General features: G+C 37.8%; 1 long non-coding RNA gene across 4 annotated transcripts; it reads right to left on the reverse strand.

Annotated features, from left to right (window-relative positions):
- On the reverse strand, positions 1-15,358 carry LOC308701760. Of its 4 annotated transcripts, none has more exons than XR_014031502.1 (4): positions 15,028-15,340; positions 10,706-10,777; positions 8,384-8,496; positions 1-800 (listed from the first exon to the last, which is right to left on the reverse strand). It is a non-coding gene; the product is annotated as an uncharacterized lncRNA (long non-coding RNA). The 4 variants fall into 4 exon arrangements; XR_014031503.1 differs by lacking the exon at positions 15,028-15,340 and adding an exon at positions 14,137-14,709 and having other exon boundaries at positions 10,681-10,777; XR_014031500.1 differs by lacking the exon at positions 10,706-10,777 and having other exon boundaries at positions 14,137-15,358.
- Between the last annotated feature and the right edge of the window lie 311 nt (positions 15,359-15,669).

Raw genomic sequence — 15,669 nt, forward strand, 5'->3', positions numbered from 1 at the left:
AATTGGAAGCAACATTTATTAAGTAGAGCACAATAAATTAAAGACATTGGTTGCATCTTAAATCTGTGTTCATGGAGTTTATACGCGTTAATTACTTGCTCACTCCTATTACCAATACCACAGCGGCTTATTGGAAAGCTGTTACACTGTGACTTGTTGCGTTACAGTCAATCTTCCTCTTGGGCGATCCTTGGCCAAGAAAATCTGAGATCGAGTCCAGACCTTCTGCCGTCAGTCTGACGTTCTGACTACGCAAGACTAACCAGACCACAACATGGACATGCTCTCGTAGTGAGGGCATTCACCATCCACGAATGCTCTCAGCATGCTGTTTTCCCAGGCATGTGAGACAGAGATCATGGCCATCAGATGAGGTCAGTAAACGTCAGCATCCAGGAATACACGGATGAAAAGACCCCGTGCTGCTCTTTTAGGGAACTTGCTCTCATCGCCAAATGCTGCACATTCTTTGCAAAATAGTAACCAAGCAATTAATATTCACTCCAAGATCACCCCCCTAATAGCAATGAAAATTTCTTTTTGCTCTGTCTTTTGCTCAAACAGAAGGTGACTGGAATGAGAGATTGTCTTCTTCCAACCCCTCAGCTCTGAAGCATCTCGAGTCCGAGTGTGATGCCGGTATTATTTATCCCTCACTAGGGGGCAGTACATTACCATAACATAAGACGCTATCCTTTTAATTCAGCTGGGTGGCCTCCAATTGGCTCTCAAGCGCCGCCTTAATGATGACTGACGTCCGACTCGGCCAATCACAGCAACCTGCGAGCAGAGAGAGTGAGCTAGAGGAGACAGAGAGAAGATAATGTGTGAAGTACACTAACGTGAAGTGATGCCAACATGTGTGAAGTACACTACCGTGCACGACCATTGAATGGTCGTGCAACACTCTCTCATTTTCCCCTGAGACGGGAGAAATCCGTTATTTACCTCTTACACTTCCTCAGGGTTTTTCCTGCATAGAGAATTATGAGGCGGCCGCCTCCGTCAAATTTCGTGCCGCCTCCGGCTCTCGACAAAACTCGGGACAGACAGTCATGGTCAGATACACTTTTTCCACCGTGACAGTTCTGTTGCGGTTACCGCTTGTGTCCATTCTCAAACCGTATAGTCCTGCTGCTGCGCGCGGATAAGTAATAAAAACATTCCATTCCAATTAATCGAGGGTGGATGACAGATAAATAATTTTGTGTTGAGTTTAATAAAGACACGGAACTCGGTAAAACGCAATGAACGTGCGTCACTTTACTTTCGTTTTCAACAACGTAATTCTCTTCATGGAAAACCAATCAAGGAAAACATATCAGGAGGACTCGACAATAACACTTGTCTGGGACCATATACTTTGTCCGGGACACGTGTGTTTTTCTGTCTTTCTTTTTTGAAGGGAAAAGTGAGAGATAATTGTAGCCCATCCGGACAAATGCCCTGATTAAAAAAAAAATAATATAAAAATATTCCGAATCACCGAAAACGTGAGGATGATTCTGTTTTATTTAATTTAATGTAAGTGGCGATTGATAGCCTATAGTTGATAATAGGCCTACCTAATGTACTGATGGTAACAAAGTTGCACTGTTGAGGCTTGTGCTGTTATTTATAACATATTATAGTTAAGAAACAATATATTGCCTAGGCTACACACGATCAGAGTGATGTTTTCCTGAATGCCATCAAGATTGAAACCGAGACTGATTTCATAACAGTTCAATAAACAAATAGTTAAAATTAAGTCACTTACATTTGAGAGGCAATGAATGTTTTTGTTCTGTTTCTGCAGCGAAAATAGTTCCAAACAAAGATCACAGCAGAACCGTAACGTATCTCACAGCAACAATTTTTTTCCGTTTTTCATTACTGAATGATTCAGCGTTTTGAACGAATCGGTTGAGTCAAAGATTCCATTACCTATTCATAAACTGCCTCATTCGGAATGAATCAACCTTTTGAACGAATCGTTTGAATGAATGACTCAATGACTCGCTCATTAAAGGACAAATCAAGTAAAAAATGAACCTGGGGTTAATTAACACATGGTTACCGAGTCGATCGTTCCCTGCGATGCATTTTCGTGAAAACCGAATGTAAAGAGTTTTATTTATAAAAACAGATTAGCTTATAACACTAGTATATAGGGCAGAGAGTAAGTAAAAGTAAATCGCTAGTTAATACCACTAACAAGGCTCAAAATAGCCTCACACTAACACGGTAACATAATGAGGGTCCTTACATACAAACCGAAGCATTGAGAACTTTGTAAGTGAACAGACAGTTTAATAAGAAGATACTTTATAAAGACAGTACATTACGCATTTACAGGCAGGATCCATCTTGGAAAACAGTCTCGACTAATCGAGCCACGAACGCCGTGCTACATTAGATTTCACAAACGTAATTCCTATCGACCAGCTCACGTCGCACAGCGTTCGTGGCTCGACTAGTCGAGACTGTGTTAGTGTGAGGCTATTTTGAGCCTTGTTAGTGGTATTAACTTGCGATTTACTTTTACTTACTCTCTGCCCTATATACTAGTGTTATAAGCTAATCTGTTTTTATAAATAAAACTCTTTACATTCGATTTTCATGAAAACGCATCGCAGGGAACAATCGACTCGGTAACCATGTGATAATTAACCCTAGGTTCATTTTTCACTTGATTTGTCCTTTAAGACGGTCGCCTGCCGCCTCCTACTGGCGGTTTAGTTTCATAAAGTATCATTCTTTTCAACATTCCTTATTTGTATATTCAAAAATATTTAAAATAATCTAATTTAATACAGTTATAATTTTTCAATGTAAATTATTTAATTTGATTGGAAACAGCCTAATGTCTTATTTTAATTGAATATATTGATCAAATTTAAGAATTTGAAATGAAAGATGGAGCAAACATTTAATAAAATAAAACCTTATAAAGGTACAAAAAAATATTCTGTTTTCAAACAGCGATGTAATGAAACATTGACAATTTACGTTTGAATGGAGTAAAGCCTCTGTTAAGGCTATTAAGGAAATGTAATTTTAAACTTAATTCTTAAATTCTTAAATTGTTAATGTTAATTAGCCAACTTCAGTGTGATATGTTACCATATTATCATGCTTAACACTGAGAATTTGAATAATTGTAATGTGATCAGATGCAGATATCTAAATCAAAGAATATGGGTGGTTTGCGGATTTTTTTATTTTTAACAGTGGATTTGGGTGACTCAAAGTGCACCAGATTAATGAATTTATCTTTAAAATGTACAAAAATTTCTTCCAGGGGAGCATTCCCCCGGACCCCCCTAGAGGTACCAACCTCCACCCACAAAAATAATGCCGAAAACACATTAGGCTATATGATGATCTATGAAAAATAACATTTAATTACCTTATTATTAAAATACATTATTAGGATTTTACCACCTCCGCCTCATTTTGAGCCAGGAAAAACCCTGTTCCTCCTACAGTGACGCAAAAATCGTCATTTCGCGTCATTGTAGGAGGAAGTGTAAGAGGGGGGGATTTCTGTTGAGACTACAGACACTCGTTCCTCATCTTTCCCAGGGGGCGGGACCCGCTCACGCTACAGACCTATTACAGATCAGTGGGTGGGACTTTACTCTCTGAAACTGAAAGCAATATCCTCCATCTTGTTTGAAGCTAAGCTAACAGGCGCTGTGGAGACAGATGTAAAGTTATGACAATAGCGGAGGAGAGTGCTCAATATGATATAGCCTAGAAGAAGAGGATTTCGGAAGTCTGATGCTTGAATCAGGTGTTTGTGGCTACCTTTACAAGCCGCATTATAGCGAAGAGCAGCCGAGGCAGAACACCTGCCTGCCGCGGACGAGGAGCCCAGACTGGCTCGGGTTAGGGCGGACTGGTGGCGCCGGTGATCTCACTATGCAACTACGAACCGCTACGAACACAGAGATAGAGTCCGTCTGCGGCAAAGAATTTCAACGATGACAATTTCTCCTGGACGAAATCTCTGAATCAGACGAGGACACGGACGTTTGTGTTGAGAACTATCCTAGTTTCGCACCGCATATGTTCTGACTGAACATCCAGGTACCATGCAAAAATTCACCTTTTTGAAAGAAATACAAACGAGGAGTAATGCACTAATGAGTTCGCCAACTCTAGACATTTTGTGTGAATGTGAAATGAATTTCAAGCTCTGGTGGTAGCTAGCCTTGTAGACGGAAGAGTGATTTCTCTACAGGCAGATATGCGCTTTCTGGATTAGTGGGAGTGGCTTGCGGAGCTGTGCAATGTGGTGCATTGTGGGAGTTGTTGTCTTTCATACAAATGCGTCCTGAAGTTATTTTTTGTCTTTCCTCGGTCACGAAGGCACCAAATTCAAAATTTATTTTACATTTCGACTACATATATGACCCACTTTAAATAAAAAACAAAGTTCAAAGTTCAATGTTCAAATGGGTGGAATGCCCCTTTAAGGAATTCAGTTTAAAGGAAACTCTGATTGCCATCAAGTTTCAGTTTAAAGGAATGACGTATATGAATGTTTAACGCTGATTGGCCAATGCAGTTGTCAACAAGAAGCTCCTTTCACCAATGAAAAACCTTTCAGCACGCCCCCTAACTTTGGCACGCCCACCCCTTCAAGTGGCTGAGAGTGTAGCTGCAGGTCAGAGATCTCCAACAGTTCTCCCAAATTTCAATCTGCCAATACTACTACCACGACTTACAATCATTTTACAAAGGGTTGAAAATGTATTGTAGTAAATGCTAATCAGTGTAAGTAAGAAAGAAGTCTTCAGATGAATGTTTGTCACAGTCTGATCTATATACTGCCCTAAAATGGCATTTTTTGCCCTAAATGCCCTAAAAAACATTTCTGAAAAACGGCACCTGGATGTTTCCATAAGCAAAATATTCAGACCAGATGGAAATTATAAAATTATTGAGAGAGTGTGTTTTGTAACTATGTGTTGGTTATTGTTGTGACAGAAGACGATTTATGCAGTAATCCAGGTAGAAGTAAATATAACTGGCACATCTGGAACTTCCTTGTTTGGAGATATATAAGCTGTAGCATTTCTTCCTACACTAAATTACTAAATTCATCCATTCTAAGAAAGAGTGTGGTCTCATTTAAGCAAAGGCACAAAGCACTGTGGAAAAAAAAAAAAAAAAAAAAAAAAAAAAAAAAAAAACCCAAGGGACTGTGGTTTACAGAAAAAAACTCTCCGGAATTGGACAACATCCCCAACACATACACGTACATATTTCAAAGAGATTCTTTACACAGACTTTCCCTTCTTTGCAGTAAAGCAGACCACAGATGTTCTCAGGTTCATCACACGTCTTGAGTGATACTATTTCAGACCCCTGATCTGTGAAAGAAAATGTCTCACTCATTTGTTTTTTGCACTTTGTGCTTTTGCCGTCTGGTCGGTAAGTTAAAAACATGATTTTATCTTCACTTCTAGCAGACATACAGTATATCAGAGAGATCTAGTAGTTCTAACCAATTGTATTACATTATAATTATACTTATTCTTTCCTAAAATCATCAGAAGATACTTTATTTCCTATTAAACTTACTTTAAACAGATCTGCCGCCATTGTGCTTTGCCTAGTACCAATTGCTCTTTATTGTGCCATTTTATATAATTTTACTGCCTTTTTATTTCAAAAGATGAATTAACTTCAATGTTTAAACTTTTTACAAAGCCTCAAGTGTATTTCCAAAGTTTGTAATTTCAAAATATGTTTTAGTTTAAGCTTGGTTAAACCAACTTGTTTTGGCATACTGAATATATTGTAAGATGTTTCTGTTTCCCAGTGTTTTGTGGTGCCATGGAGACGGTATCCATAATGGAGGGAGATTCTGTCACTTTACACACTAATCTTACTGAAATACAGAAAGAAGATATTATAATGTGGAAGTTTGGAGATCAGAAGTCTCTGATAGCTGAAATCAACACAGAGGCTGGAATATTCAATACATCTGTTGTTCCTGATGGGAGATTCAGAGACAGACTGAAGCTGGATCATCAGACTGGATCTCTGACCATCACAAACACCAAAACAACAGACTCTGGACTTTATCTGATAACCATCAATGGTAAAATAGTGAAAGATTACAGATACAATGTTACTGTCTATGGTGAGTAGAGAAGCGTAATTAACCCTGTGTACTATAGGGGAGAGCGGGACACAAACTAACGCGGGACTAGTTGTAACACTCATGGTTTAAAACTTTCCACACATGCCAGCATGATGAAACTTGATGTATTTACTAGTTGCCATATCAACACTATATAGAGAAAATGTTGCACCAAATTAAAAAATCTTTGGAAGATATCACTGAACATTTATTTAACCATAGCAAAAGTTAATTTCTTAAGTTTATTTTTCACCAATGTTTTTTTGTGTTTATTTCAAATTAGACAAATCTGAGACTATTTTAATCTTGTATCTTTTATTTAACAGTTGAAATAGTTCTTTAATTCGCTTAATAGCAGAAGAACCCAGTTTAAATCCCAGTTGTGGAGGTGGGGCATGTTGTCACACTAAACCTGCCCTGCTATTAACTATGATATTCCATACAGTTACTAATGCAAATGGCATAATTAACTTCTAAATTCTGAGTCTCGTTTTGAGGCAAATTGGGTTGTAGCTCATTATCTAAGGATTGGAAAACCGTGTCATTTATGTTTTAACAATGTTTAGATCACGAGTTATTGATCTAAGGAATTTGAATCTGTGAATATTTTGACAACTTCACTGAACTCCTTGAGTTAAGCACTGACCGCATTTCTTTATATTTAAATGCGATGAAACACTATTGAATCTATGTATCATATCTATGAAATATTCACCTACGGAGCTCTGAAACACTGCCAGTGGGACATTAAACAGGAAGTGTTTGTCTGAACTAATAACAGGTTTTGCAAGAGAACGCAAAAGATTTGAAAAATGTTTTCCTTCCATCTCATTTTTCTTTTTTTTCATCTCTATATCCCTTTAGGGACTCCGTAAAAACTCAAAACTAATGCAGTTCTCGTTAATATTATTTGAACCATAATGTTGTTGATTTCATGATTCTAATTGGGCACTAAACAACAACTTTTGTCTAAATGTTTGCAGTCTGCAGGAGCAAGCAGTAGTTGTAGAAAATCACAGTGTACAATGTAATGTACACAAACTGAGATTTTTTTTTATCTTCAGACTTTTCAGATTTTTATATCCAGCTGGAGGATAAACATGTAGGATATTTTGAGCCAATTTTAGATGTTTACACCTGTACATGTCCATTTCTGCTTGAGACTGGTAGTTTATGGTCCTCAGTTGATTAGTGTTTGATGTTCCGATATTCTCTGTAAGCATCTACAAAGTGTATGATAACTATAGCGTTTTAAAATCTGTTCAGATTTTCAGAAGTTGTGTCACGTATTCCAGCCTTATTATTTCTATACATGCACTACGCTGAAGTTAAGCAAGTTACTTAGCAGATCTCTGGTGGTCTCGCTTCCGGTCTGCGTGCATTCATGTGTTTTGGAGGAAGTGTGGCTTTGGAGGGTGATTTGCAGGGAGGTTGGGTTCATAGGCTTTCAATGCTAGCATGCTATCATTTCAAATTAAAAGTACTTTGAATACCACATTCACACTGTAAAGTCTTGGGAGTGACAAATGCATTTCAACTGCTTTCACAATTCAAAACTGTAAACACACAATGTTTAACCCAAATTGTTAATAAAAAAATAGCTAATTTTGAGAAAATAGCGACGTGAGACTTCTTAAACTTTTCACTGTGTATGTGATCTGAGTAAAAGAGGGTGCAAAAGTTTGTGAACATGCATACAACAGCGCATCCTATTCCTCTTTTTTTTTTAACCACCTGAGGCATGCATAAATTAACCTCACACTGTCATGTTTTGCATTAACAGTTTAAATAATCCATAGATTTTTACATTCCACAAGGGCATCTTGCTTTATTAAGTGTTGATATGAATTACTTAAATTATCAAACCTCAACATAAGGGCAGATTTCTTTGAGGAAGATGTTTTTGTAAATCAGAAAATACTGCCTCACTTCTAAGCCACCATCTTTGTGCAGGTGCGTGACCTCAGTGAGATTACAATATCTGCCCTTATGTAATAAATTCCTATTCCGTATATTTTAATAAACTGTTGAAGAAAGTGATATAAAGGGCCCTATTTTAACTATCTGAAACGCAAGTATCAGTATCTTTAATAGGCCTATTTAATGTAGGCCTGTTTGAATAAACCAAGTTTGAAACAAAGAAATGAAACTTTAATATAATAATGTGCCAACTGAAAGGATCCCTTGATAGTTTTTTTTCTTTGACACGTATAGCCTACTATACATCGATCAGACTTGACTTACATTAATATATCTCTGCAGGCATTACGCGTGTAAATCCAGTGTTGATCTCTACCGCTGCTTCTGGGTCTCTGTTGATTGTTGCTGTGCTTGGGATCTTCTGCATCTGCAAGAGACTGAGAAAAACAGCCGAAGAGGGCAAGTTACCTATTGCTGCAGTGAAAAAAATAGTTAATAAAACATCTACATTTTGTGAAAAATCATATATATTTCTAATAAAGACTGATCATTGAAAACATGGTGCATGCATACATTTCCCAATGATGCTTTCCCAATTGTTTTAACAGTTCAAACCCACAAAGAAGAGGTAATATATGCTAAACCAACACACCGCAAGCAAAATTCACATAAAAGGGTAAGATAACTAATGACTGTGTGTTGTGTGCTTTCCATTTTGTTGTCTCAAGTTCAGTGTCATTATATGCATTTATAAGAAAGCGTAGAATGTTAATGAATAAAAAACAGATAGACTGTAAAAAAAAAATGCTGGATTGTTTCAATCCAAATTTGGGTCAAACCAAATGTTTGGGTTGGTCCATATTTGACCCAAAGTTGGATTGAAACAACCCAGCATTTTTTAGAATGTAAATAGATGAGGAAAATAATAATCAAACAACTTCTGTCTTTATTATTTCTTACAGAGGTTTAAAGAGAAGGATGAGGTGGTGTATGCAGGCGTCACCATGAGTTGTTGATCAAACTCATTGTAGCTCTCTTCTTTTTTCAATAATGATGTTCCTATGTCCCTGTAGAGCTGAGTTTCGGACAAAGTGCTTGGACAAAGCTGAACGTTATTCAACGACATCAAGTCGACAGATAAGGTTCATTAAAATGACACTGTAATAATAGTTTCTTCGGGTCCATTGTGAAAACTTCTGTTCTAGAGAATCAATAGATTATTTAATCAATTCTTAAATTTCTATCAGGCCCTATTTGTGTTATGTGATGTTTGGTAACACTTTATTTCAATTGTCCACTTTAGACATTCTACTAACTTTAAGTAACTTTGCAACTACGTCAACTAAGGCCCTGTCCCAAATGGCACACTTCATACGCACTTTTGGTCTTGTGGACTTACAATGGCTGCCGAGTCCATGAGACCGTAGGACACCCCATGACGAAAGATTAAGTGGTTAGGGTGCCTTTTGGGACAGGGCCTAACTCTCATTAGAGTATCAGTAGACTGTTAGGTTCGGGTTAGTAGAATAAGATGACATGTAGTTACTTAGTCAGTAGAATGTCTGTTGGAGGACCATCATCATCTGTGTAAGTGTTAGCAGATATTAAGCAGAGAGTCTACAATTACTCTAATGACAGTTAGTTGACATGTAGTTGTAAAGTTACTTATAGTTATTAGAATGTCTAAAGCAGACTATACAAATAAAGTGTTACTAGCTGTTTTCTAAGTAATAGGCTAGTCAGTTTACTGTGATCTTATTATAGTCCAGTCATTTTAAGCCAAAATGGGGGTCAACCTTGAACAAATTGCAACAGAAGTAAACTCAACTGATTTTGTATCCTCCATATGTCCTGAGTAAGGAAAAAAAACGCCCCGAAGAATCCCATTAGGGGAAAGTTCCGAAAAAGACCCAAATATATCCTATTCATACGCCTATTCATTCTTTTACTCACGTGAATAGGGTAAAAATTTAAACCTTTAGATATCACCATGAAAATTACTGAGCAGATAGGCCTATGTCACACTTCCTGCTTCCGGAACGCGGAGTAGGGATTCAGAACCTCCGGTCAACAGTATTTCTCCATAAGGATTTAGATTATCAGCCATAATGTCTAACCATCCGAGGTAGACTGACCACAAGCTATGAGGTTGTGAAACGAAGGTTTTTGCTCCTGTAGAAGCTATAAGTTCGTATGAAATCAACCTTGTTTTAAGAAAAACAGGTTTTATCCGCGATCTTATGACAAAAAACTACACTACCCACAATCCTAAGCGTAGCAGCAACGTCTGCTGATTGGTCCTGCGTCAGGACGTAGACAGCCATACCTCAGCTTTCACGCTTTTCCACTTGAGAGTTTTCATTTAGGCAGGTTGCGGAGAGATTTGGTCCAGCGGTATCTATCGGACTCCGCCATTGTAAAAAGCTAACCGGGAGCCGTATCCCTACTAAAAGACGTTCTTCCGGTCTTCAATTTTTTCGTGACATAGGCCTATTACTTACATCAAGACAAACAAAAAATGTATTACAAGTTTTTTTTAATTGTTTGTTAACATGGACAAACGGTGCATAATCTAATTGCATATGTGCTAATTCTGGGGGTTCACTTTTTATTTTACCTACCTTTTGTCTTCTGCATTCTCCTTACCATTGTCTCCTGTTCTTCCCTCAGACTCATCCCCCAGAAACAGTCCCATAGACCCAGCCCCAAACCCCATCTCTGCAAAAAAAATTAATAAAGGCTGGTTTCTAAAGTACTTCTTCCTGCCTATATGTATCAGTGCTCATGGGTAGCCTAAATGGGTTCCATTCAGACCTTAAAGGTACAATATGCAAGAATTTTTGGCCGCTAGAGGGCGCTACATTCCAAACAACAACAACGGCGTAGCTTGATGACGATGTGAAGGAGCTTGGAATGATGGGAACTGTCGTTTTCAACTCCACCGTGGATGTAAATCAGTCAGACGGGAATCGAAAAATCATGCTCATGGATGAGGCTAAGTTCTATTTTTATAATGACATGCTTTTTGTGGCGAGGGGGGCGTGGTTCAGCGCGGTCTGTAATGAGAGAGAGAAGAGACGAGCGGGACGCAAGTAGGTCAAGTGCAAATGACGAACACCTTTGTCTTATTGCTGTGATCCGCGTGGAGAGACCGCTTATAAGCCGGGCGCTGGAACGAGAGAGAGACTGAAGAGAAAATTGGACGCAGAGAAAGAAAACCGGTGGATCCGAGCTCTCGTTTTTTAACTGTTTTGTGCCGTCGCGGTTGCCTCGGTGAATGCGCGTTGTGCACTACTTTTGTTTGTCTTGCTTTATTTTAATAAAGTACGAGTCCCAGTCACGCCGACGCGTCTTCTTCCTTCCTGACTCTTGAACCTCATCATACTTTTATTTCATTAAAATGAATTAACCGCAAGAAAAGTAAGGGTTAATACTAAATTGGTTATCATAGATGTTACTGTATGTCGAATTCATTGTTGTGATAATGCGGCGCAGTTTTACATGTTCTAAACAATTGTTGTAAAAGTACATTCGAACATACCCACATCATTTGCCAAAATACTGATTAATCTTTATGTATAACAAATGCTATATTTATTTACATGGCCATAAACACCAGACATGATAAACAATGTCAATAAACTAAACACAAATCTAAAGCAATAATACTTCCCTTACATAAACATAACTATTACCGAATGCTACATTTGGAAAATATAAAATTAAGCATGCTTTGTCGACAGGACCAGCTGCAATCGGTAAAGAATAATTGTGTTCCATAACGACTGCAAGAAACAAGCTAACGTTTGTTGCTTGATAGACGCTACAACTACAACTTCCGCATTTGTCCAGGACTTCACGCAGTACGAGCGGAAACCGAGGGTAAAGCGGATATGACGCAATTGACTGGCGACTCCTAGCTCCCCCCTGCTCTAACGCCCCGTTTCCTTGGTTAAAATCGCAATTTTCTCACGATTTAAAAATAGTTGGAAACATTTGGGATATTGTAAGTAATCAACTTAACAAAATATATAACACTGGCCTTGAGATTATGGGATATTTTAATGCAAAATTCTTACATATTGTGCCTTTAACATTAGCCTAAGTATTTTACTCTTATGTCAACAAGATTCAACAAGATACTTTCACATGGCAAGACCCAATGTTTAGATCTGTTGTGGTATTTATGCAAATTAGCACATACGTAATTAGATTATGCACCGTTTGTCCATGTTAACAAACAATTTCAAAAAACTTGTTATACATTTTTTGTTTGTCTTGATGTAAGTAATCAACTCAGTAATTTTCATGGTGATATCACATTACATTTGTTTTTTTTTGCAATTTGTTCAAACTTTTTCATAAAATGACTGGACTATTAATGTGTGATTTGTTCTAATACAATTCACAAGGGCAAGCATCATCATACACAGAACTGATCATGCGGCATTAAATGCATTTGTAATTGTAACTGTAATTCATGGTAATTTTGTCAAGCACACAACATTAGTCACATGTCTGAATATCAAAACAGAATAATATGCTCTTGTATGATTTTATTTAAATCTCATATTACAATGTGTTTGTCTTGAATGCAACTCAGTAAATGCATGCAATTAAAACACTCCAGAAGCTCAACGTGTGAGTCAGACTGAAAACTGTGGTGGTGGTCTTCTTTCTTCAGATCGGAAAGAAATGTGGTTTGATGTGATGGTCACAAACAGCTTTTGCAAGAGTGTGTGTCTATTACTGGACGTTAATGTTAGAGGCGCATTAGCAAATATGTGAGGTGTGAATTTTGTATTTTTGTGAGTTCGCAGGAATTGGATGTGGTTGAAAGGTGGGCTTTTTTTTCTCAATTCCTGCTCAGTTGAAGTTCACAATCTGTCTTCTACTCTACACAAAACAACTACATAAAAATATATCATTTGTGATTAAAGTATTGAGATTGATATTAGAGGGCATTTATATCGCAATATGACCTTATACACTCATGCCTCCAAAAAACAATACTCTATTTAACGGCCTTCAATCTTAAAATCAAATCTTAAAAAATGGGTTGATCGAAAGGAAAAAATCTGAACAAATGGTCTAAAAATGGTTTCAACTGCAGTTGCTGTAGAGTAGTACATCAACTTAACTAGACTTTTTGTTTTATAGCTCACACACAATAGAGTATATTTCCAGGTTTGCAGGTAAAGCTTCACTTCATCTCAGGCCCTGTTTACACCTATGCATTTTGATCGTTCAGATTACAAGTGGATGACACTAAATACAGGTGTAAACGGGGTCTAAAACATTTTGAGCTTGTCCACTTTCAACCACTTCCAGAGGTAGACGAAAACACATTCAACCGGATTGCTTTTGTACTGTAAACGCTCATGTAGTTGAATGTGACCTAATGCGTAAACCTTATGGGAAGTGCGGCAGCCAGTCTGGATTTAAACTTTATCACCGTTCCTGATTTCTAAACAATCTCACTGCGTTCAGTGTGACGTCAGCAACACAATGCATTCTGGGACTTTAGGACTACATTATAGACTGAGTATTAATGGAGGTAGATGTTAAAACTTGTATTTTACAGTTAAAAACACATGGTAACACTTTCTGTGAAGTCCATGCTTATAATGAATTATAGCTCCATTTATACTTATTTATAAATAAGTATTACAATTGTATAAATATATTTATAAATAGTCATTAAGACCTATACTGCATTATAAGAACAGTAATAGTTACATTTATATTATTTTTAATTATAAGCCATGCATTTGCTTTTCAATGCACATGCTCATAATCCACAAACACATTATTGGTGAACGCTGCGTTATGAACTGTCATAACTGCTCCAACGCAAAACATATCTCGAATGAAGCTTTTTCAATTTACCAGCTTGAAAACAACATAATAGCGAAAGTGAAAGTAAAACTCAAATAAAATAACCAAAATGTGTCTTTATAATGTATACATTTAGTATTGATGACAGATATATTGCAGATTCATAATTTCTGAACCGCATGAATGTGTATAAGTGATCACTAAATAAACAATGTAGGCTATGGAAACACAAATCTTACCTATATGATCCTGTTTGCGTCAAACTCTGGACACAGACTTGTGAGAGACAGATTGGTGCGTAGATCTTCACCTGCCAATGTATTCTGAGCTGTTTTAGTGACTTTAGTGCGGATAAGGAGTTCGGTGTGGTGTTTAACACTCGGTGGATGTTTCGGCTACTTGTCCAAATGAGCCCAGGAACCAATCGTGTCTGGACCATAGGACTATGACTTTATTTGCAATGCTATTTACAACCTTATAGTTCATCAGAACACTATTCGGGATCGTAATTTCCTACATCTACTAAGAAAAGTGTAATATAAAATCAGTTGAGGTCAAATTTACAACGTTGAAAATCATTGGACGACACCACGCGAACATGGCGCTGTTACCAGGGATGTAGCTACAACAAGCAGCAGATGGATGAAACGCGCCTAATTACCTTCTTTGTTTATAACTGCATATTACAGAATTATTAGCACAATTCAAGTGCTAGATCAGTGTTTATCCCCTGTGACTCGGCTGCTAGGAGAATTTTGCGTTGAACAAATGAACAACTGTAAAGCGGTAATCAGTGTTGCCAGATTGGGACTGTGATTTCCAGCCCAAAAGCTCACCAAAACCCAAAATAATGTGCTATAATTTCATTACCATGTCATTCAAGGTTGATAAGCACAATTTGTATCTCCTTAAAACAAAATAACGATGATAAAATAAATACATTTTCCAGGAAAACAGATCAAAACAAGGCAATAATTAAGGAGAATTAGCCAATATGACTAAAATGACTAGGTGGACACTGTCAAAACGGCAATCAAGAAATCAACCGATGACTTTAAACCTCGGAAGTACACATTGCAGAACATAACGCAGAATTTAGCAATCAAAACAGATTCATCGTTGATTCAAACCTTTTTCAGCAGCTGTCAGGTACAAGTAGAGTGCAGTCTGGATGGTGTAAAAGTTGCAATGTCTGGTTAGGCTAGTGTGCACATGACCATGGACAGGACAGGAGTCCTTATTTGATTTCAATTCAAGTCATTCAACTGTGCTCTCTTCTCAGAGTTAGTCACCATCGAGTCATCTCCCACCACATGTACTCTTTTAGAAATGCTCACTATCTCACTCTTTACTGTATATACAACGTACTGTATGGAAGGCTAAGTCACGTTGGCATTAGCATCACTTGAAAATACAGCTAACTTATCATGCTCAATCGCATCTGCCTGCTGATCGCTGATTGGCTAAAAGTGCGTGCTCGTCGGTGATGTCAACACCAACGCCAGCTGACTCTGCACGGGCGTGTATGTACAGTAATGTCACGATGGCTGATTTTATGGACTGCATGCACTCTTTAATTTAGCTTTTTAACCAATTAGACTTTAAAATGTAGATGTTTGAAAACCGCCGAACTGACCCCAAACCAGCCCAAATTTTGTCCACCCGCCCAAACCCTTTTTTACCCGCACAATCAAATTCAAAACCGCCCAGAACCCGCCCAATCTGGCAACACCGCCGGTAATGTTTTTCCTTACACGTCATCGAGCAACGGA

Source organism: Scardinius erythrophthalmus (genome assembly GCF_964197995.2).
Source record: "Scardinius erythrophthalmus genome assembly, chromosome: 14".
NCBI lineage: Eukaryota > Metazoa > Chordata > Actinopteri > Cypriniformes > Leuciscidae > Scardinius > Scardinius erythrophthalmus.